General features: G+C 41.0%; 1 long non-coding RNA gene across 3 annotated transcripts in view; it reads right to left on the reverse strand.

Moving 5' to 3' along the window:
• LOC114885012 overlaps nucleotides 1-22302 on the reverse strand; it is a 205431-nt gene that overhangs the window by 16780 nt on the left and 166349 nt on the right. For 2 of the 3 annotated variants that reach the window (XR_003790986.1, XR_003790987.1), the window contains exons 5-7: nucleotides 13723-13879; nucleotides 7890-8129; nucleotides 1332-1448 (exon numbers count right to left, since the gene is read on the reverse strand). This is a non-coding gene — a long non-coding RNA (uncharacterized LOC114885012). Of the gene's footprint in view, nucleotides 1-1331; nucleotides 1449-7889; nucleotides 8130-9578; nucleotides 9698-13722; nucleotides 13880-22302 lie in introns of all 3 variants that reach the window. The other variant, XR_003790988.1, reaches the window with a different exon arrangement.

The following is a 22302-nucleotide window of genomic DNA, read 5'->3' on the forward strand; positions in this document are numbered from 1 at the left end:
GAAGACATTATTTTGAAAGAGTAAGAAGTTAGAAATTATCACTTCCTTTAATGAGCTTCAGTCCATCATAGTTAGAGTAAGTTACTTACATTTCCATCCACCATCTTCTTCAACTGGAAAACATGTAGCGCACAATGGATGCTCAATCAACATTTGTTAAATGAAAGGTGAGTAAACAGAAACATTGCCTCTCATTCACCAGGGAGTATGGCAAGATGACATACTGAAACAGATTTGAATTCCTCTCACTCTTCCATCGTGATATTTTTTGCTATTATTTGGAATAATAAAGTGTTATTATTTTCTTCTTCCAGCACATCTAAAACATCCGTAAATGACTTGCAATAGAAACTAGAAAGTCAAATGGTCTATTGTCTGTTAGAGGATTCCAGACCCTAATAGTCCATTATGGCTTATTATTCATCATTTATATTTATACTTCTGCATTTTATTCTGTACAGCACAACTATGTAAGTTTCTAAATTAATTGCAGATTAATTGTAAAGTCTTTAATGAGTGTTTCATACTGTATCCAAACATTGAATGAATTATGACAGTAATTAAACTGCTGTAGTCTTCCCCTGAAGTGAGTTGTAAGATCTCAAGCGTCTCATCCTATACAATTATGGAAAAACATTTCCTTTTAGTGTAGGTATTCTTGGCTCTTAGGAGCAATCTCTGGAATTATCTACCGTAGAGAAGCTACTCAAGATTATGTTAAGAAGAAAAAGGTTCTTAGTCACTTCATGGAGGGCCATTTACCTCTAAGAAAACACTCCAGTATAGATGATCTTCTACATATTCAACCCCCGAGCTCTGTAACAGTTTGCTCATTTTCACTCTCACTCTCTCACTCACTGTAACATCTGTGGAGGACTTTCTATTGCCAGACTCTGAGTACAGTGCTGAGGCACAAGAGAAGCCTGGCATCCTTCCTGACCTTTCTGAGGCATCCACTGTCTGGTGGACTGGCCAGACAGCCATCACACAATATGAAAAGCGCTGTAACTGTGACATTGACATTGTGCTGTGAGAGTACAGGGAAGGGGTGATACATCCTGCCTCTCAGGTAAATGAGAAAGTGGATTTAAGGGAGGAAAAGGAGAGGCTTCAAGCAGGAAGAGATATCTGACCTATTTGGATTTAAAAGGATGATAAGTATTGTGTGTGTGTGTGTGTGTGTGTGTGTGTGTGTGTGTGTGTGTGTGTGTGTGTTTAAACAGAGCAATGGAAAAAGGTAGCAGTTACATAGGAATCAATTTTTTCTAAGAAAGAAGCTGCTTTTAAATGCACCAGGAACTGCGAAGTGAATAATTAACACCTCCACCCACCTGAGCCAGCTCTTCTGCTAGCTTTGCTTACGGGAGAGGCACTCCTCTTTCTGAAAGACACCCCTTCTCTTCTTCGGCTCCAAGAGCTGGTCATCTGTCCCAGAAGATTCAAGGAAACTGTGGGAAAGGCAAAACAAGTTGGGTGGGGCACGGGATGACTCAGGGAACTGGAGATGAGACTTTGGATGAGGAGGAAGGAGGCTGAGCCTCAGGACAGGGACTGACTCATCCACAGGTACCGCTTGCGCTCTCTCTGTGGTAGAGGCATGATAAACATTTGTGCAGTGGGCAAGGGCCAGCCGTATGTAACAAATGCCCACAAGTCTTTTGGTCACTCTGCCCATTTTAAAATAAAGAGGTTTTCCTTTCTAAAGAAAGCTTACTTCTCATTTTTAAGTCTCAGATGCTCATGTTCATGGTATCTCCTGGAATGCCTTCCTCCTTATTTTGGTTGTAGCACCCACCGATTTTCTTTTTGCAATTACCTTGCCCAGCTTTCAGTCCCTGTGAATCAGGTGAGGTTGACACCATTCCCTCACTTGAGAGAAGAACCCAAGCCTGAGCAAAGAAAATATTGCATTCCCTTGGCAACCGTGATTGGTTTAGCGGTAAGCATGTGACCCAAATCAGGCCCATCGGAACCATCCCTGGGAGTCTGACTGGAACTCTAAGCAAAGAGGTATTCTCCATGGGAGTTGTTAAGCTGGTAGGAGTAAGCCCGGAGCCGCTGGGGCCTCCCAGCATCATGGCGGATTGCTCGCCTGAGAATGAAGCTAACACAAAGGAAAGTGGAGCTGAGATAGGAGGACAGATTTCCAAGCCTGATATCTGCTCCCCTTCCCTCTGCCCCCTTCCATGGATGTAGCACTTAGGTGGTCTAACACACTTCCAGTTTGCTTTAGTAGATTAAATTTGGATTCTGCCACATAGCCAAAAGAATTGTGATGAATCTCAGCCCTAATCAAGATGACTCCAGATCCTGATACCTTATTTATGAGTGTGTTGGTCACTTTCAGGGTTTGGAAGGTGGTACCTGGAGCTGCTCTTGCCTGGAAGGCCAGGCTGCTTATCCATTCCTCCTTTCCCTAATGGCTGCTATGTCCTAGGTGACAATCAAAGACAAAATTAATCTCATATTTGTATGGTGCTTTCCATGTTACGATCTTACAATTATTTATCTTCTTTTTTTTGCAAGCAACAAAAACTTAAAGGAGCTAAACTAAAACTGTAACAGTGGGTTTATTATATTAGAATATAGAAGAATTACACACCAAATGTAGGGAGTAAATTTGAGCTGACCTTTATGGGAACTAGAGAGTTACTAGAAGTTTCTCCCACCATCTCTCTTTTGGGAAACACACAGCATCTTGCCTGTTTCTCTCTGAAAGGCCGCTTCATTCTTTTTCTACAGGCCAGCTTCTCTGTCCACTCATTTGCTTGCAACCATTAGAGCTACTCCTAAATGTAATCTCAGGCCCCAAGTCTCCATCAACTTCCAACTTGGCTCTCCAGGGCTAAATGACTCAGTCTCTCAAATTTCAAATTCCTGTGAAAGAGACTCTGACTGGTCCAGCCTGGCTCAGCTGTCCACTGGCATCTAATCAGCTGAGGCCAGGTAAGAGGGTCGTGTGGCATGTAGGGCTGCCCCTTTTAGGCTGGAGGTAGTGGTGGATAGATTCTCTAAGTAGGGAATGTGGAAGGGAAGGAAATTATATCTTCAGTTAAACCTCTTTGTCTCATTTGATCCCCATATTTCTGACAGATAGAAATGATTCTCATCTCCCATTTAACGTAACTATGGATCTTGAAGAATGCACTGTTATCCATTAATGAAGAAGTGAGCACGAATGAGAATTCTATTAGGAAAAGTTCAACAGAAAACACAGTTGGAGAATGGTGGACCCTGTGCTCCTGGCATCCGTGTGGCTTATCAGCCACTGCGGTGGTTTTGGCAGTAGTCGAGGTGGCTGAAAATCTGATTTTTTTCTTCAAGTGACAGTATTATAGTACTATCATTTTTCATACGATGCATTTTATTTATTATTTTATTATCATTTTTTGATTGTGCTAAAATTGGCATATAATATTTTACTGCAGATAAGCAATGCCAATCTGTCCGGAGGAGAAGAGAGAATCAAAAATAAAATTGAATCTGACAAAAAACTTTATAAGTTTGAGTAGTAAATGCTGCCAACTGAATAGTTGTATTTTGTATTATTTTAACAAAATAATAGTATTTTGTTAAAAGTTCCCCATTTGGGCCTTCTGTGAGCACGGATGGCTGAATCTCGGATTTATAGCTCATTCTTCCACAAACTTGGACTATTCTGTCCTTTGTTTCCCATATCCCACCAGTCTTGGGCTGGGGAGAGGGAAGCAAAAAGTTCATTGTATTTCTTTGTCTCTGATGTGACCTGTTGTGCAGGACTCACCCCCCACCCCCAATCTCACCCCTCTTAAATTCAATCTTAAATAGTTCTCAGAGTCCCTGAGGGTATGCCATTCATGCAAAGTGGTCGTCCTTAGTTGTGATGTGACAGCTGCCATTCTCCTTTTCTCTTTTGTGGTACCTTGGTGAGTTATCTTGGTCACTACCACTGCCAAATTTAATGGCTCGCCCACTGATACCACAGACGGCCACTGAAGGTTCTGCTGTTACTGGCCATCAGTGTCTGCACCTCAACAGCCTCTGCCAAGCCTGTGTTGAGAGCTCTGTCTGCCACCACTGCCACCGGACTGCTTGTCTTCCATAGAACCTGTGCTGAGGTAGCTTTTTTTGGGCAGTCTCCTCTTCTGAGAACTCAGCCTTGACTGAATCACATGGCTCAGGGGATGATCTGAAAGATGGACTTTATTAAAAACACTTCCTAGGAGGCTACTTTTCATCCTAGAACCAAACTTGTGGATCTCTACTTGCTTTCCCTGGGATGAGCCCCTTTGTGTCTCACTTAAAAGACCCTGGGCACTCACTCCATGGCCAGAGATGCTTGAATCATAGGTGAATGTAGATTTCAGAACAGAATGTAAATAAATATATGCGAATGTATGGGCACCTTCTGACAGACTTTCAGAAGTCTGATATTGAATACTGCTATATATATATATATAATCCTACCTCTGAGGTAGAGTAAAATCAACTCATGTAGAAGCTTTTTGGAAGTGCAAATGTGTCCCGGAAGACACACAGCTCTCCCATGTTCTGGGCCCGGGAGGATCTCGATAGCCAAGTCCTCCCAGGCAACTCTCCATGCCTTAAACCAGATAATCGCTGCTCAAGGAGAGGGTGCCACTGGCCCTGCCAATGTGCTAGCTTCCATTTTCTTTTGTGGTAAGAGCTAAAACAAACAATTTGGAATTGTATAACTCGTGAGGAGCACATAATCCCAACTGGGATATTCTCCAGTTGAGACTTTCTCCAATTGGGAGATTTTTTCCCTCTCCTGATCCACTTCTATTCAGCAGAGATCTCCAGCCTTTGAAGTTTTAGAACAATGCACAATTATTTAAGTCTGTGCACTAATACTTCATTAATGCATTTTAGTTTGTCATTCATGTCTTAGTCATAGACTTTCTGGAAAAGACTGTTTCTTAAACCAAATTTAGGACATCTAAATTTTGCACTTTTGAAATGCAAAAAAAAAAAATTTGTCAATAGTGATTTACAAGTGGAATCATTCCACTTCCATTATGACATTTTTGACAGATTATATATATTAAAATTTGTGTGCTCACTTGGTTGATCTTTGACCAGGGAAATGGAAGATGGAGAAGAATGATAACAGTGATGATTAAAGAAGTAACAGTGATGCCTGTGTGCATCTATACATATAAAATGGAGTTAAGCTAGTGCAAGGGAGGAAAAAAAGTTTTTCTTGACGCTTTTAGGGTCCCTGGCCGAGTCTGAAAATTAAACCGACAAAGACAGATAAAGAGGAGAAAAGCATACAAATGTATTTAGTATACATTTTACATGATATGGGAGCCTTCATAAGGAAATGACCTGAAGAAATAGTTAAACCTGAGTATTTTTATGCTGGGTTTGATGAAGAGTGAACAGCTGAAGAGAAATATTTTAGGTCAAAGAACATGAGGTAATTGTAGTAAACTGGGGGAAACTTAGTGAGACCTGTTTGTTCAGATTCTTCTGGTGGTGTCACTTTGTTTTCTGAGATAAGGACGCTCCTTTCCTTAGGGTGTAGGGAGAGCGCCTCTCACATGGGGTTCTTGTGCCAGTGTTTCAGAGGAGAAAGAAGGACAGTGGCGGAGTGGGGAGAAGTCCTGTTTTCTCAAACTCCTTCAGCTTAAAATATTCAATATCCCAAAGTGCTATGTTTTGGGTTAGCATATCCTGAACCCCCTAACTAGTCAAACATCAGGGAGTCCTTACATTCTATCTATCCAACCCCCGGTGTCCTAGCAGTTTCACAATTAAAGATCTCTTAACAGGTAAGGGGGCTGATAGAGTTTTCAATCCAGTTTAACATGTTCAACCCTGTTACATGTCTCCCATACACAACAGGGATCTAATAAAAGACAAATTTATGACAAGAAGCCCTCCCACTCTGAGCTGCTTCCTTTAGCTGCTGCTCTCAGGGGCTCTGAGCAGGAAAGATTAGCACCCACTTCTACTACTCCCCTTCAGTCTCATATTTAACAACCTTTCCCAGGGCTGAGACAGTTATGAATATGTGGGTTTGCATTTTATTGGTTCTCCTAACTCAAAAATGGCCAAGGATTTTACAAGGCAATGCCTCTCTCAGGTGGTCCTTTCCTGAGCAGATGGAACTGCTCTCTAGGAATAACCTGCTTGGTCATATGGGTGGCAACTGTAGCCCCACACTGGGCACACTCATCAGGGCCCAGGAAAGGAGGATGTAGAAGCCTTTGAGAAGACCCAGTCCTTGAAATTTGGCCGTATTATATTTCATTGGTGGTATATGTAAGGAAAACAGAGCCCCAAATTGCAACAGGCTACACTTATTTGGTGCCTTAGAGCAGAGCTTCTCAAATTTAATGTGCTTATGACTAACCTGGGGAGCCTGTTGAAGTACAGATTCTGACTCAGTAGATCTGGGGTCGGGGCCTGAGATCTGCCTTTCTAACAAACTCCTGAGTGATGCTGAAGCTGCCGGTCTGTGGCACCACTTTGAGTAGCAAGTCTTTAAAGTTTGCCACGTATTCTCCTTGTCATCCCATTCAATCCTCATGACAAGCCTGTGAGGTACTTGACACATCCCCATTTTACAGAAGTGGAGGCAGGTTCAATGAGGTAAACAGACTTGCCCAGGGTTGTACAGCCATTCAATCATCGAAAGCCAAGTCCTGTGCTTTTCTTCCCACATGACTGGGGCTCCTCTGCATACCTCAGCTCTTGGCCCGTAAGGTTGCTTAGGGAAATTACAGATCAAGTCTTCCCATTTCAGAGAGCTGGTTGAGCAGTACACACACAGCTATGTATAATCCCAGTCCTTGTATCCTGTTAGATCTGCTCCTTTATGTTGCCTGTTAGCATGTTTTGGTTGGCGATTCTATCATCCAACATACTTGCTATCCCTGTTCACTTTATACTGTATCCACAGGTAGGTACAAAATTCCTGATTTCTCATATTTGGATTATAAATAGGCTTTTCAGTGATGTTTGGAGGATCAAGTATTGATGGGTACATGGAGGAGAAGTAATAACAGGCATATACATAGAATTGCAAGAAGAGATTAAACATCTTCCCATTGATGATAACAATTGACAAAATGAGAATAATAATAATATAAGCTAGAAGTTGACAAAAGCAAAGTGGGTAAGCACATGGGCTTTTTTTTTTTTTTTTTTAAAGCACATGGGCTTTGAATCTTGCTTCTGCCTCTTACCAAATGAATAAATTTGGACCAGTTACTTAGCCTCTCTGTGCTTTGATTTCCTTGTATGTTAAAAGGAGATATGGTTTTTTTGACAACTAAAGGATTTAATTAATTCACAACAGTGCCCAGCACACAGTAATTGCTCCGTAAATAACAGTAGGCATCATTATTACCAATATACCAACCTCCTTATTTTTACTATAGAGCAGAAGAGGCCCAAAAAGCTTAAGTGACTTCAACATTTATTGACAAACAATTATGGAGCTTTTGCTTTGTAGCGGACATTTACTAGTTGGTAACTAGGCTAATGTTATAAGTTGGGAAGTAGTGGAGCTGATAACTGAACACAGACCCTTTGATTTCTAGTCCATTATGATGAGTGTATGTTCAACACACTTGCTGCCACTCTGGGTTTGTAATGGTTCCTTGATATTTCAAACAGTTCCACAGGCAGCAGTGACAGCAGTAGCCACCAAACTGTATCTTCTGTCCCCATTTATCTTCTTGAGACAGAGGAGCCTGGGAGCGTGGACTGAAAGGCAGGGGGCCTGGAGCTGAGCCATAGGCGCTGCAGAGCTGGCGGATGGGGTGCCTGGCATGCAGGTTGGGAGTGCTCAAGCCTAGTGCCTGGTATTGTTCGCTCCAGGAATAACTTTTCAACCCCACCCAGAGATTGTTGGGTTTAGAATCGGCATCGTTTACCTGGCTGAAGGTAGTGCTCCTGGTGTCTCTCCCCAAGTACGGCAGGGAATCTGGTTACCCTGTGCTGAGAGGCAGGGCACCTCTTGCAGCTGACCCTCCTGCTGCTTTATGCAGTTCTCCGTTTCGACTGGATTTAAAAGCCTTTGTCACCAGGGCATCTCTGGTTCTGAGCTTTGGTAGTTTTGTTTGGAACAGCCTCTCCCCAGTGTTCAAGTTTCAGGTAAGGCCTCTGGTGTGTAACTAAAAGATAAGAACAAAGAGAAATAAAAATCTTTTATTACTTCTGTGAAACCAGGTATGTGCAAATAAACAACGAAGAAGTGCAACTGAATTCAAGAGAATTGTGTGAACTCCCAAGGGGCTATTACCCTTCTCTTCAAACCAAGAGTTGCTATTTCACTACTTTGTTTTCCTCTTCCTTTAGAATGTAAATTTATGGTCACCAGTGGCAATTGGAAGGGTACGTTCCTTTAAAAACAGCCTCTTACTGCCAATATTTGTCTCATTGCAAATTATTTCAACGTTAGCAAATAATTCCTTCAACAAAACTACCAAACCAATAATATCTCCTGTATATGAAGGCTGTGTGTGCAGAAAACCCAAGAATGTTGAAAACAGACCTTCATAGAGACTCTAGCCCAGGGGAATTCACTGTCCCAGTTACAGTGTTTTTGGATTGCAAGGCATAGAGGGCTCCAAATTGTGGAGTGTGCAAGCTGGGAGATGCTGTGGTCCTTTGCCTTTACACAGGGAATGAGAAGTTAGTAATGCTGACTTCCCAATGCATTTGTGATTTATGGAATTGGACAAAGTTCAATTATTTTAAATGTTGTTTTATCACAGTAATACATGAATGTGATTTCAGAAGTTGAATGGGACTAATAAGCTTACTGCTGGAGATACATTTCTCTCACGCATACACATTTCACACTCCAAAGGCAACTATTTTCTATTCTTTAAGCTCTTTATTCTTGAACTGGGTCCATTTTTCTAAATAATACACACACGCTGCTATCGTTCATCAATTTAGACATTAAAGTGTATGAGGATTCTAGCTCTCTTACCTTCTACCCCATCCTGCAATATATCAAAGTTTTATAGCAATTCAGATTCTGGGTTTTCATTATTTTGCATGGAAATATCATTCATTGCCAAGCCCAGAAGTATGATTATATTTTCCGTAAATGTTGTTACTGTTGTTCTTTTCTGGACTCAGTTTTCTGCAGCTGTTGGGACATTTTTCATCAAACACTCTCTCCCCCTTCAATGACCAGAATTTGCTGGGTTTTGTGGTCGATAGACCTCTCCACTGCCAGCATCTCTTCTGTCAGCACATTCATCTAGATTGATTCCCTCTGGCTTCCGCCCAACCTCCCTGAACAGCAAGATGTGAGGCCCCACAATGGCCTAAGATTCGTAAGTAGGCAAGAAGAGAGGACAATGTAAATAAAGGGAGGAGGCAATCTTGAGCATGCAACTGTCTAGAAAGAGTTTTCTGAGCTCTTTAGATGCTGCGAGCTATAAAATCTTACCATAGTGTAAATGTGGACACTGAGTCAGGGGACAGCTTTAGAATCAAGTGGGGGTTGTCTGTTCTCTTCATAAATATGCCGTGTACGTTTGGACAGCCTGAAAATCGATTACATTCAGAAACACATCATCTGGCTCACAAAACTTGGACTCACTCACCCCATGTTTAACCATCAGGTCCCCTTTGACTGTGTCTTCCTACTCCTCCTTTTCTCATCACTAGTTGAGGAAAGTCAAGCATCTGCCAGCACTTACATTCTAGCCTCTATCACAGATCCCTAGAAGTACCAAGCACAAAGGGAATCAGTGCCTGTGCAACCACACACAGGCATGCACATACGTACACACATCCCCAGATATAACAAAGGGATCAAAACGTGTGCATGTATGTACGCACACACACGTATACACACACATATTGATCTGCTCTGGGTTTTTAATTCTCTGTGATTCTTGTAAGACCTTGAACACAGACATCAGAACACCTTTTAAACTCTGAGATGGAGACAACATGTGACATATTTGCCAGACTTTATGTGTATTCCTGTCTATGAGGATGAGAACCACTCCGGAATGTCTGTTTCTTTCTGGCTAGAGAAATAGAAAAGGTAATAATGGATAGAGGCATTGGCAGGGAAGGGATGATGGAAAGCTTGAAGACCAATTCTGTTGCATTTTTGCTTTCAAACCCAGGATACAGGAAAACATCATCTAAATAACCAATGCAAGTTATTCCAGATTATAAGCCAAGGACATGACAAGAAAAATTCTGGTAAGTAGTTTTAATAAAAACTGAAAATTTCCCATGTCCTTGCTAGGGATGGAAATAACTCTCAAAAGATTTATATAGTTTTCAGTCTTCTCATGGCCAAGGGAGACTCCTACACTTTCTTCCAGGCTTGTTACTGGTACTTAGTCCACTACAGTATCAACTGAGATTTTCTTTCTGAAAATTTCACGTTAAAAGGCATAAATTCCAAGTGGGAAAAACAAAGCCTAAAAGTGCATTCAAACCTTGTCTAAAAGGAAAAGATGTTTGATTAATTGTTGGAATATATGCGAAGGTAGGATTTGTGGTCCATAAACCAAACGGGGTGGTCTGCAGATGATCTAAAGACAGAAAAATTGTCAGTGAGTCTTTAGCATTGTTCTTAGGAGAAGCTGCTAAGAAGCTGGCACTATAAGAATTGGGGCCACGTAGCAGGTGTATCCCCAAACCCGGAGATGGATCTCAGAGGATATTAACCTGAAGCCCGGGCCTTGCTCTTGACTCCCGTTCCTCTGACTCCACATTTGATAAGAACACATTTGATTATAATCTGGCTTTCCGTATAGAGTTTCCTATAGGGAATGAATACTTGATCAAATGGCATGAACATCCCAGTTGGCCTGTCAACTTTGGTTCTCGTTGCAAAAAAACTGGCCATTGGTTTGTGCACCACTTGCTTGAGAGGTGGGTTTTGTTTTTTTTTTTAAATATATCTTCATTGGAGTATAATTGCTTTACAATGGTGTGTTAGTTTCTGTTGTACAACAAAGTGAATCAGCTGTAAGTACACATATATCCCCACATCACCTCCCTCTTGAGCCTCCCTCCCATCCTCCCTATCTCAACCCTCTAGGTCGTCACGAGTGGTGGGTTTTGCATAAGCCTGACTTCTAGAGAGCTAGCATGTTATGGTATAAAATCAGATTCATTAACCTGCAAATTTGAGGTGATCCAACTAATTCACTCCTGTCTCCCCCTACAGTCCTGTTCCTGCCATTTGCAGAGCCCAGGGCAAAAGTACAAATGGAGGACTCAAGCCTGTCTTACCCCACTTTTCTTCCCACCAACAGCTCTAACCATCACAACAGGAGGGTGGGGGGTAGTTAGGGGGGCCTATGTGAGCATCCATAGGGACACCCCAGTCATCAAGTCCAAGATCTGTCCCTGTCCCTGCCTACCCAGTAGCCACTGCTTGGCCATTTCTGGAGCCCAGGGGTGTGGATATGGCAATGGCTATCTTTGGGAGAACAGACTCAAGGAAGAGTCTGGCATTTGCTATAGGCCATTTGGCGAGGATGTTCTGGGGCTGAGGGCTGACCTCAGGGCAGACACATCTCCTTGGCTTCATGGACACCCTCACTATGTGGAGAGGGGTTTGCCCAGAGGAAGACCAGAGTGGGGCCCAGGCCATTTGACAGAGTTGCCCAGTTCTAAGGGTGACACTGCCCGTATGACCAACCTTTCTCTACTTTTAGGACATTCAGGAGTGACCGTATTACCTCTTGGGAGGACCTCTCTATCTCAGCTCTCTAAAACTGCAAGACTTCCGAATAGAATGTTATTTGCCAACTTGTGATCCAAGGGGTATCTGACGCCAAGTCTGTGGGCCATAAACAAAGCCGTATACTGTTTGAAATTGCTCTTCAGAGAACTGGAAGTAACTTTGGGGTTCTCTATTAACATTTATAGAGGTTCCTCAGGCAATTAGACTGAATTCTGACCTATGTAGAAATGAAGGCCAGGGTCACAGCCTCATCTCTCTTAATTACAGGGTCAAGGACAGGAGACTTGACTTAACTGCTAATGGAAATCCTTAAACTGAATGAACCCGAAACGCTTGGCCCAGGGAAATTAGCACATAGTGTTAGCAAATGACATTCAAATTGTTTTAAAATAATCTAATCTTCCAGAGCTCTGTGCTTGGCTGATGGAAACAAAAATTTGAAAGGAACAACCTGGAACTTACTGGCTTATAAATGTGCTTTGGGGCAGAATGATTGCAAAAGTGATCACATTTTGTTCCAAGAGATTTCACTGCTTTTTCACAAACACTCTATCCAATCTTGCTTATAGAACAAAACCACAGAGCTGCATTAAGAGTGGAGCAGAAAAGGATTTTAACCTACTCAGCCAGCTGGTCTATCACCTAGATTATACGGGGTGAGGAGGAAGAGAAAGATGTAAACATAATGTGACACACAGAGCAATTTCATGTGATTACCTGATAGAAGATGCCTTAAAGGTAAATGGATGGGAAATCAATATTTACAAAGTTCAGGGTGGGATGACCAGTTGGTCGTTTCTGATAATATTGATATAGCTAAGGAGCTGTGGCCAGGAGAAGACTGGCCTCATTGGCTCTTCATATAATTTTATTTTTTTATTTCATGTCAATCATTCATCCAGCAAATATTTAAGTACCGGCCAAATGCAAGGCATTGTTCAACATGAAAGCATTTCTATAGATTCTTTTCCTTTGTTTCCTTTCTTATGTTTTCTTCTACTTTCCATCTTTATTCCATCACTAGGGAGGTAGTATAACAAAATAATTAGTCATGCAGGCCATGTAACCTACAGGAAGTTATTTCACATCTCTGAATCTTGTCTTCCTCATCTGGGATAAATAAATAGGGATAGTGAAAGTGCTTAGCTTACACTGGTGGCTCAGCACACTCTAAGCTCCCAATAAAAGTTAAATATGAAAAAAGGTTAGGAAAGAGATCATGATAATTTGCTTTATAGGTTGCTGAAGCTAACTTAGAGGCCACTTTTAGGAAAGAGTAGCATTAGCCAGAAATGAATCAAGGATGATACTTGTGACTTCCAATGTTTTATATTTCTTGAGCATAAAGAAACCACCAACATTAACTGAGCATATACCTTTTCAGGATATAAACAAAACTTTTTGAATATGTGATATTGGTTGGGGAGAAAACCAAAAACTTTTCCTCTACCCTCTTAGGTTTGGTGGCTGAGGCCTTGAAAAAGAAACTGACAAAAGACAGATTATCAGAAGAAGAAGGTTTATTTGATATCAATAGGGGAAGTCTCACAGAAATGAAGCGAAAACTCCAAAGAGGCAGACAGACCTGGAGGCTTATGTACCATTTTAACAAAGAGTGATAAATGTGGAGACATGACAAAAGAAAAAGGATCTGAGCTTCCAGGAGTAGTAAATTATGGGAAGGTAAATATATGAGAAAGCTAATGGAAGATGAGGGTTGTTCATTTTTGTAAGGTTTGTAAGGCAGATTCCTCTCAGTGCCATCTCTGGGCTAAGGGTCTAGAGTTGTCTCCAGTGACTAAGACTCACTCTACCCTTCCTGGTACTAGAGTGTTGGGCAGGGAGGACATCTTCATGAAGGGAAATTTATGTCCTGCTTTTACACAAATAGGATGGAAGCTAGAGAGCTTTGTTCTGTGTCTGTTTCTCAGGTGCTTTCAGCTCAAAATAATCCTTATGCCAAAGTGGCATATTTGGGGCGGTGTAGTCTTATCCCCTTTATATTATAGGGGACAAGCCACTGTACTTACTCTCTCAGCTGTGATTCCATAGTGACCAATCATTCCTTCCTCCTTGGTTTGCCCACTGGAGATCAGAAACTGTGTTTGGCACTTGGCAGAGTCCTTGTGCATTTAAGTGGCTCCCTGTTTGTGGAATGAGAAAATTTTGGTAGATTGGTGCTCCTCTCTGTAGATGAAACAAAAAATACCACACAACTGGATAAAAACAATTCGGGCCATTAAAAAATCTTTAGGGTGGGCTAATCTGGCTTTATTAGATAATCAGTGTGTATGAAATGAGCAAAGAGAAACTAGTTACAGAATCCTGCCATGCACAGGGTTTCTTTGGTTGTTGTTGTTTTTGTTTTAACTCAACAAATGTAAATTCTCAAAGCCTAACTTCAACTCATCAAATTCAATTCTCAAGCAATTGGTTCTATTGTTTTGCCTGCAAATTTATCATGAGTCTTGATTACTTGGTCTGCCTTGCTACTAGAGGACCTCTAGAATTCATTGACAGGTCCTTTGGTTTTCCCACTGAATGGCTCTGAATGTGTTTCTTCTTGCAGGGGGTGGTGGAATTCTGGAACCATTTTGAGTTGGGAAACCACTTGTCAGTTGATGCCTGGTCAAATAGGTTCAGTCCCCACCCAACCCTATACCCATGTAAGGCCAAAGTAGCTTGAGGCTAGAGCAAGTATGAAGGTAAATTCAGACTATTGAATACATATACTCTAATACTGGGGTACATAAACATATCAATTATTTATTTATTTATTTTATATATAATTCATTATAATATATATAAGTTATTATTTACTTATTTATTTATTATTTCCACACCAAACTCTCTCCTGTGGATAAAGTCTAGGCTCCTTTACACAAGAGGAAGTCTGGTGTAGTGGTTAAGAATGCAGTCCTGGAGACGGTCTGCCCAACCATTGGTCTGCTACAGCCATCTTGCTACTAGGAGAAGGGGGTCTGCCTAAGGGTGAGGCCAACATGGCCAAAAGCAAAGCTAAGACAGAGCAAGAAACCAGGTGCTGGAAATGCTGTAGGGGAAAAACTATGCCACCCCCAAGTATGCCATTTTGGCATAAGGATTATTTTGAGCTGGAGGAAAATGAGAATCAACAGATGCCAAAAGAAGCCTTCCTGGAACTTCTCTTATCTGACTAAAAGCAGAAACTTCTGAGAAATGAAGACTGCCGTAAATCTCCTCTTCTGGGGAAGTTTTATGGCCATGAAGAGATGGAAAGTTGGCTCCGAGATGGACCTACCCAAACAAACCTTCCTCCATTAGTTTTCCTATATTTACCTTCCCAGAGTTTGCTGCCCTTGGAAGCCTAAAACCTTTCCATTGTCTTGTCACTTCTCTACAAATGTATTGTTCTTTGTTAAGATGCTATGTAAGCCCCAAGTTCTAATCACCCCTTTGAGTTACTCATCACTGAGTCTTTTTCACGAAGTATATGCACACTGCACATATTAATAAACTCTGTTTTTCTCTTGTTAATCTTTCGTCAGTGAAATCTGCAGCGCTCCAGCTGGAGAACACAGGAGGGTAGAAGAAAAAGTTTTCTTTTCCTCCCCTACAATGCTATTAAAGAGCCCTGATCAAGCTGAGCTCAAAGCCAGAGCTATCCCTAGATTTTTCAAACATGTAAGCCAAAAACATTTTTGCTTTGCCTAAACTATTTTAGGTGGGGTTTTTCCATCATTCATATTCTCTTCTCCATCTATCAAAATTTTCCCCGGTATCCAAGCCCAGTTCAAACTCACGCTCTATGAAGCCTTCCTTGTTCCCTCCAGGCAGAATGGCATCTGCCTGCCTCTCTCCCTCTTTTCTGTTCCTGTGTAATACTCAATTAACACTTCTCTTAATGCCCTTACCAATTATGCCATGGGCCGTTAAGTGCCTGAGAACTCTAAAGCTAGATTGCTTATGTTGCAGTCCTGGCTATAACACCTGCTAGCTGTGTCATATCTTCCCTAATAGAATATAAGGGGCTCAAGACAGAGATCTTGGCTTAAGCCATTTTCCTGTTGTGCCACCCATCTTGTTGTCCTATTCCCTTGAACAAGGCCTGTTTATAGACCTACCTATGAATCCTTGCATTGCCCTCCACCCGCTCTCTCAATTAGAAGACTGATGTTCCCTTGGTCTTCCTACTATGCTCAGTCTCCAGGTCTTTGCCAGGCCCTGAAAACATGTTAGAATCCGGGACTTCCTAAACCTTCTCCATTCTGTTGATGCCTGATCAAGGTTATGACATAAACGTACAATCTCACTGACTGTCTCTTCCTTTCTGGATTCTGGAAATGGCTGGTACTTAAAGACAGATAAATGTTGCTTCAGTGGTCTATCTTGACTGCAGTTGACTCATTCCCAGAAATACAAAGTAATTTCTATTCCCTGGCTACTAATAAATGTCAGTTCCAGATCCGTACTGTCTTGCCTTTGCTTTCCTGAAAGGCAGTCTGAAGGGTTAACCGTTGACATAAACCCTTTATTCAAATGAACAGACTCCAAAGAGTTTGTGGAAAGAATATTAAATCCAGATGTTCTACTAAGATGTTGCCCTTGAGCTAATGGGAAAATAAAAACAACGTAATTTAATAGTGTCAAATGCATATAAACACAGAACAGAAAAGACTGAAGGCTTTTAGACAATGACCTCTGTTATGGTCCCACTTCTGTCACTTAATAAATAGATGACAGTGGGCAAATCACATAATTTCTGTGTCCCCTTCAGCAAAATGGGATTAATAATAAGCTATTTTACCTCTATTACTGAGATCATCACTGAGTTGTGATGATGACCAAATTGGCTGGTGTATAATGGCTTTGCTACACATATAAGTTATTGTTGTTATTATTACTATTACCAAGTGATCCAGGGTGTGAAATCTAATTTCTTAGTGAGACTTTTACACAACAACATTTGGTAATGGTTGAAATCCAACATCCTTGTGAAAAGCAAGTTTGACTCTTTATGAATTGGTCCCATTTATTTTGTGGGTAAATAAAGTAATGTATGAGTTTCTGAAGTCTGTTCCTGCTACTTTCATGTTTAGAGCTGACAACTATAATTAGATTAGGAAACAATAATGTAATATAACCACATAATTATAATTCTTATGACAGATCAATGAAATGGAACAGAAAAGCAAGTGGGAGTATTGAACTGGAGGAATCCAAGTTTGGGTGTTGGGTAAAAGGTTCTTTAGGCTCCTTGTTCATGCTGCTTGAGCTTACCCCATCCCAATTGGCATGGGTTTTCCTGCTTTAACATCATACAGGTTACACTCAGACTTCTTCTCACCATGGTGTGAACTTAGATTCTCAGGAGCTATGAAATTTGTCTCCCTAAAGTACTCCTTGGCAAGATTAATTTAGCTGATGTCTGCCTGTAGAGTTACCATGTTGACATTGCAAAAGCAATCTGGGTAAAACTGATGGTGCCCTAGCACTAATCAAAGCAGTGACACCTAACCTTACTAATAGTCACTGATGGTATTCCTTAACACCAGCAACTCCCAACCTCGACTCCCTGAACACCTCTACACAGACAAGGTCTCCTCATAGGTTGGCCACGCAGCGTCTTTGGGAGGCTAGACTACTGAGGCATTGAGCACAGGCAAAGATGCCCTATGCATGCCAGAGAAGCTGACAGCATCTGGACTTTGGTTTGAGCAACGAGGAACTCAGGAGGAACTGGGATATACTAGAGATTAGAAGACCTTCTCTCAGTTCTGGGTCCTAAGAATTCTCCTGCTTTCTTGTCTTATCTAGGAAGCAGTTTCAGGCTTCAATAATATCTAATGAAACTTTGCACCAGACAGGTAGGATGAGCACTCAGAGGAAAAAGTGAAATTGATTTAAAGGAAATGAGAAAATGCAAAGGGAATAATTCTGGCGCACACTTTGTAGATCAAGATGAATATCTGCTACTATGATAAAGGGTACTGCATTTGTATTCTCCCTGTTTAGGGGACTGCTCATTTTATGAAAGATGTGTCACTGAAGTGTGTATCTGTTTGACATCTGTCCTAAAGCCAAGCTGGAGTTTATTACGCTCTGCTGAGACATTAATGTCTTGCAGAGTGGAAGTGTTTTTAAGGCAATTGATGACACCACAGAAAGGGCAAGATCAGAATTTGGAAAACCTTTGGTATATCCTTTGGAAAATGGACAAACATAAGCAGAAAGGAATCTAATAGGGAGAAAAGCAATTCACTAAAAGAGGAAAAATAAATGGGGTAGAGAAGATTGACTTTGCACACACATCTTCCACTTAGTCATTGGATCAGAGGACAAACACAAATCAACAGTTCCAGTCAACTCCCTGAATTCTCATTTTCTCTAAATAACACCACCTCTCATTTTATTTTTTCTTATTGCAGTATAGCTGATGTACAATATTATATAAGTTACAGGCGTACAATATAGTGGTTCACAATTTCTAAAGGTTATACTGCATTTGTAGTTATTATAAAACATCAGCTATATTCCCCATTTGTACAATATATCCTTGTAGCTTATTTTATACATAATACACCCTCTCATTTTAAATCTACCGAGATCAGAACTTTCCTTTTGCTGCAGGAATGCAATTAACCCCTCCTCATTTATTTTCTTCATTTGGGAAATATTTACTGAATACTTCCTAGGTGCCAGTCATCACATATACAAAGAAAATGCCACATGATCTTTGCTGTAATAACAAAGATGAGCCCAGTGCAGCAGCAAACCCTGTTTCTTTTTTTTTTCTAGGCACACAGATAGATGGAAATAGGCTGAGAGAAGGCTAAATAAGTTGCCTAAGGTCATACAGCTAGTAAAGTTGCAGAGCAGGATTTAAACTTAGGGTAGAGCAAATTTCAAATGTAGGTGACAGGCTCAAAAATAGACCATTCACTGACCATTGCCTGTATTTAAATCTCATGCCTATCCGAATTTCAGAAAGAACTTCACTAGAAGGTAAAGTTCATGTGAGCTGCCAACTTGCCCTGCAGTTAAGCAGCACCATGTGACTGAGTCTAGACCAGTAGAATGTAGGTGGAAATGGTAAGAAAATATTATATACCCCCAAATTTCTTGACAATTAGAGCTAGAAAGGGCCACTTAGGGACATCTAGGTGATATCTCCCACAAGAGAACTATGGCTTCAATGGAAAAACTTACTTGTAGACAGTTATAATTTAGCCAGTAAGGTTTTTAAACTTTTTGGTATGGATGTGCCATTTTCTAGTTTGGACCCATTTCCCATGACACCCACTGTCTCACATTTGACTACTGTCACATACTCGCTCACACTCTTGGATGTAAACGCCTGGCCCTTCCAGGCCTGACCCCTAAACACTTCTCTCACATTCCTTCAGGGGTGTTATTTTCCCCACCTGCCAGCCAAATGCTGATGAGCTAGTGGAAGATTCTGAGGACTTAGAGGATAAAGAAATCACAAGATGGAAGAACCTGGGATCCTGAATGACTGTGTGGGGTAAATCATGCCCCACTGCACTATGACATGAGTGCAAAAAAACCCCAAACCAAACACACTACTGTGTTAAGCCATTGATTGTTGAGGCTGATTTGTTTTAGCAGTTAGACTACCATGGCTAAACTGTGTCCTAGAAAAAAAAAAAGTGCATAGTCCAGTATTTTTATATTTATAGAAATATAAAAATATCACATCCCATAATAATTACTCCTCTCAGAGACTTCATAGTATTTATAAACTCTCTTTGGTAACATATTCATAGAATTTCAGCCCTAAAAGGGAACATGGCAGCTCTGTGCTATTGGAAATAGGAATAAAACACACAAACGTTTCAGGGGCCAGGCTTCACATGCAAGAGTGTGAGAGAATATGTGAAAGCAGTCAAATGTGAGACAGTGGGTGTCACGGGAAATGGATCCAAACTAGAAAATGGCACACCCATTCCAAACAGCAAGCAAACTGACTTTAAAACTTTACTGGGTAAATAATAAATGTTTACAAGTAAATTCGTCCATTGAAGCCACAGTTGTCATGTGGGAGATGTCACCTAGATGTCTCTGAGTGGCCCCTTCTAGCTGAGATTGTCAAGAAGTTCTTGGGTGTATATTTCTTATCCATTTCCCTTGAAAATATCATACAAAGGAGAACTTCCTAGTCCAAGATGCCACTGTTTCTGGATCTTAGTGCTTTATTCCATTCATCTCTAAGAGTCCAAATCATTAACTTAATACATAATTATTGACAGGACTAGCTACATAATTTGTGAGGGCGCTTTGCAAAATGAAAATGTGTGGCCCTATGCAAAAAGCAGGAAAACAATGGCATTAAAGGTATTAAAACAAACTTTTCCTTCTTTTGTGGTTTCTCTCTTGATCTGTCATGGTGTTTTTTACTTAATGTTCACTTAATTTAATTTTGCTACTTAATGTGTGCTCCCTCAGGTACAGGGATGCTCTTGGGGAAAGCAGATCCTCACAGGCAGGTAGGGCCCCACTCTAAGACTTGCTGCACAGCACCATGCCTGATGCATCGGGCCCTGGGTGGGACAGGTACGTCCTCTGAGGCAAGTGCACCTCCATACCAGCATGCACTTGGCACCTGGATCAGGTGTGAACGAGAGCCTTGCCGCCTCAGTCGCCCTCTGAATGCATGGTGGTGTCGCGGGTCCAGGGCAGGATGGCTGCTGCCCAAGCCCCTCCCAGAGAAACCACGGCCACTCGCATCCAGGCTTCACACCACGTCCAGACCCCTGCCTGAGTCACAGTCCCCCTCACCCCCACCATGTAGCCGAGCTCCCATCCAAGGCACAGAGAGTGAAGAGTGGGCAGCCAAGAACCCAGGGAGGCGAGTAGGTGCAGAGGTGGCCGGAAGTGGGACTACACATGAGCTGAGCCAAGACTCCAAGTGCCCTGCCCAAGTTTCACTGTCCCATCAGACTTCACCCATAAAATACAAATTCAAAGGTAAAATTACAAGATGGCGACCACAGAGCGTTAACCCCAAGTGTGGAGCTCTTCTGAGAGGGGCCCTGATTATGGAGCACCTACTAGCTGCTAAGCACCAGGGATACAGTTATGATCAAAATAGACCAAGTCCCTACCCTGATGGAGTTTACATTCTAATAAAGTCCTTACTGAAGTGCAGATAAGTGTGGGATGGGTCATACTTTGATGAACAATTTAATTATAAGAAACAGTTAGCAAATGGTCAGTTTTTAAGCCTACCAAAGAGACCTGAACTTTGCACAGCCCTGGGGTTGGACACTGCTCTTCCACATTTACCAGCCTGTGACATTGTGCAACTTACTTAACACTCTCTAAGCCTATTTCCTCATCTGTAAAGTGGGAATGGTAGTAATACCAATTTCTATAGGCAAAGAGCCTAGATGGGCACATCCTCATGTTCCCTGTTACTACTTTTTTCTCTTTTTAATTGAGGTATAGTTAGTTGATGTACAATTATTATATGTTACAGGTGTACAACATAATGATTCACAATTTTAAAGGTTATACTCCATTTAAAGTTATTATAAAATATTGGCTATGTTTCCTGTGCTGTACAGTATACCCTTGTAGCTTATTTATTTTATACATAGTAGTTTGTACCTCTTAGTCCTCTACCCCTATCTTGCCCCTCCCCCCTTCCCTCTCTCCACTGGTAACCACCAGTTTGTTCTCTGAGTCTGTTTCTTTTTTGTTATATTTACTAGTTTGTTTTATTTTTTGATTCCACATATAAGTGTTATCATGCAGTATTTGTCTGTCTCTGCCTGACTTATGTCACTCAGCATAATACCCTCTAAGTTCATCCATGTTGTTGCAAATGGCAAAATGTCATTCTTTTTTATGGCCTAATAGTATTCTTATATATATATATATATATATATATATATATGTATATGTATATATATACACACACACACACACATATATATATAACTTCTTCTTTATCCATTCATCTGTTGATGGATACTTAGGTTGCTTCCATATCTTGACAATTGTAAATAATGCTGCTATGAATATTGGGTGCATATATCTTTTCAAATTAGTGTTTCCATTTTTTTTGGATATATACCCAGGAGTGGAATTGCTGGGTCATATGGTAGCTCTATTTTTAGTTTTTTGAGAAATCTCCATACTGTTTTCCCCAGTGGTTGTACCAGTTTACATTCCCATCAACACTGTACTAGGGTTCACTTTTCTCCACATCCTCACCAACATGTTCTTTTTGATGACAGCCATTCTGACAGGTGTGAGGTGATATCTCATTGTGGTTTTAATTTGCATTTCCCTAATGATTAACAATACTGAACATTTTTTCATGTGCCTGTTAGTCATCTGTATGCCTTCTTTTGAAAAATGTCTTATCAGGTCTTCTGCCCATTTTTTTTTTTTTTTTTTTTTTTACTATTTTTGCTGTTAGTATTTTTTAGTAGTAGTTCATAGTATTAATATCCATTAGCTTTAGCTTAAATGAACAGAAATAAAATGCATGGAATTGGAGAAGTGACAGTGTGGGAAAGAACAAGAGTATTCAGGTGGAGGAAGCATTTTTTTATCCTATTGCAGCTAACCCAAATTTAGGTTATTTTTACTTATGTAATGCC

This window comes from Monodon monoceros, unplaced genomic scaffold (assembly GCF_005190385.1).
Source record: "Monodon monoceros isolate NGI ecotype Baffin Bay Population unplaced genomic scaffold, NGI_Narwhal_1 Super_Scaffold_6, whole genome shotgun sequence".
NCBI lineage: Eukaryota > Metazoa > Chordata > Mammalia > Artiodactyla > Monodontidae > Monodon > Monodon monoceros.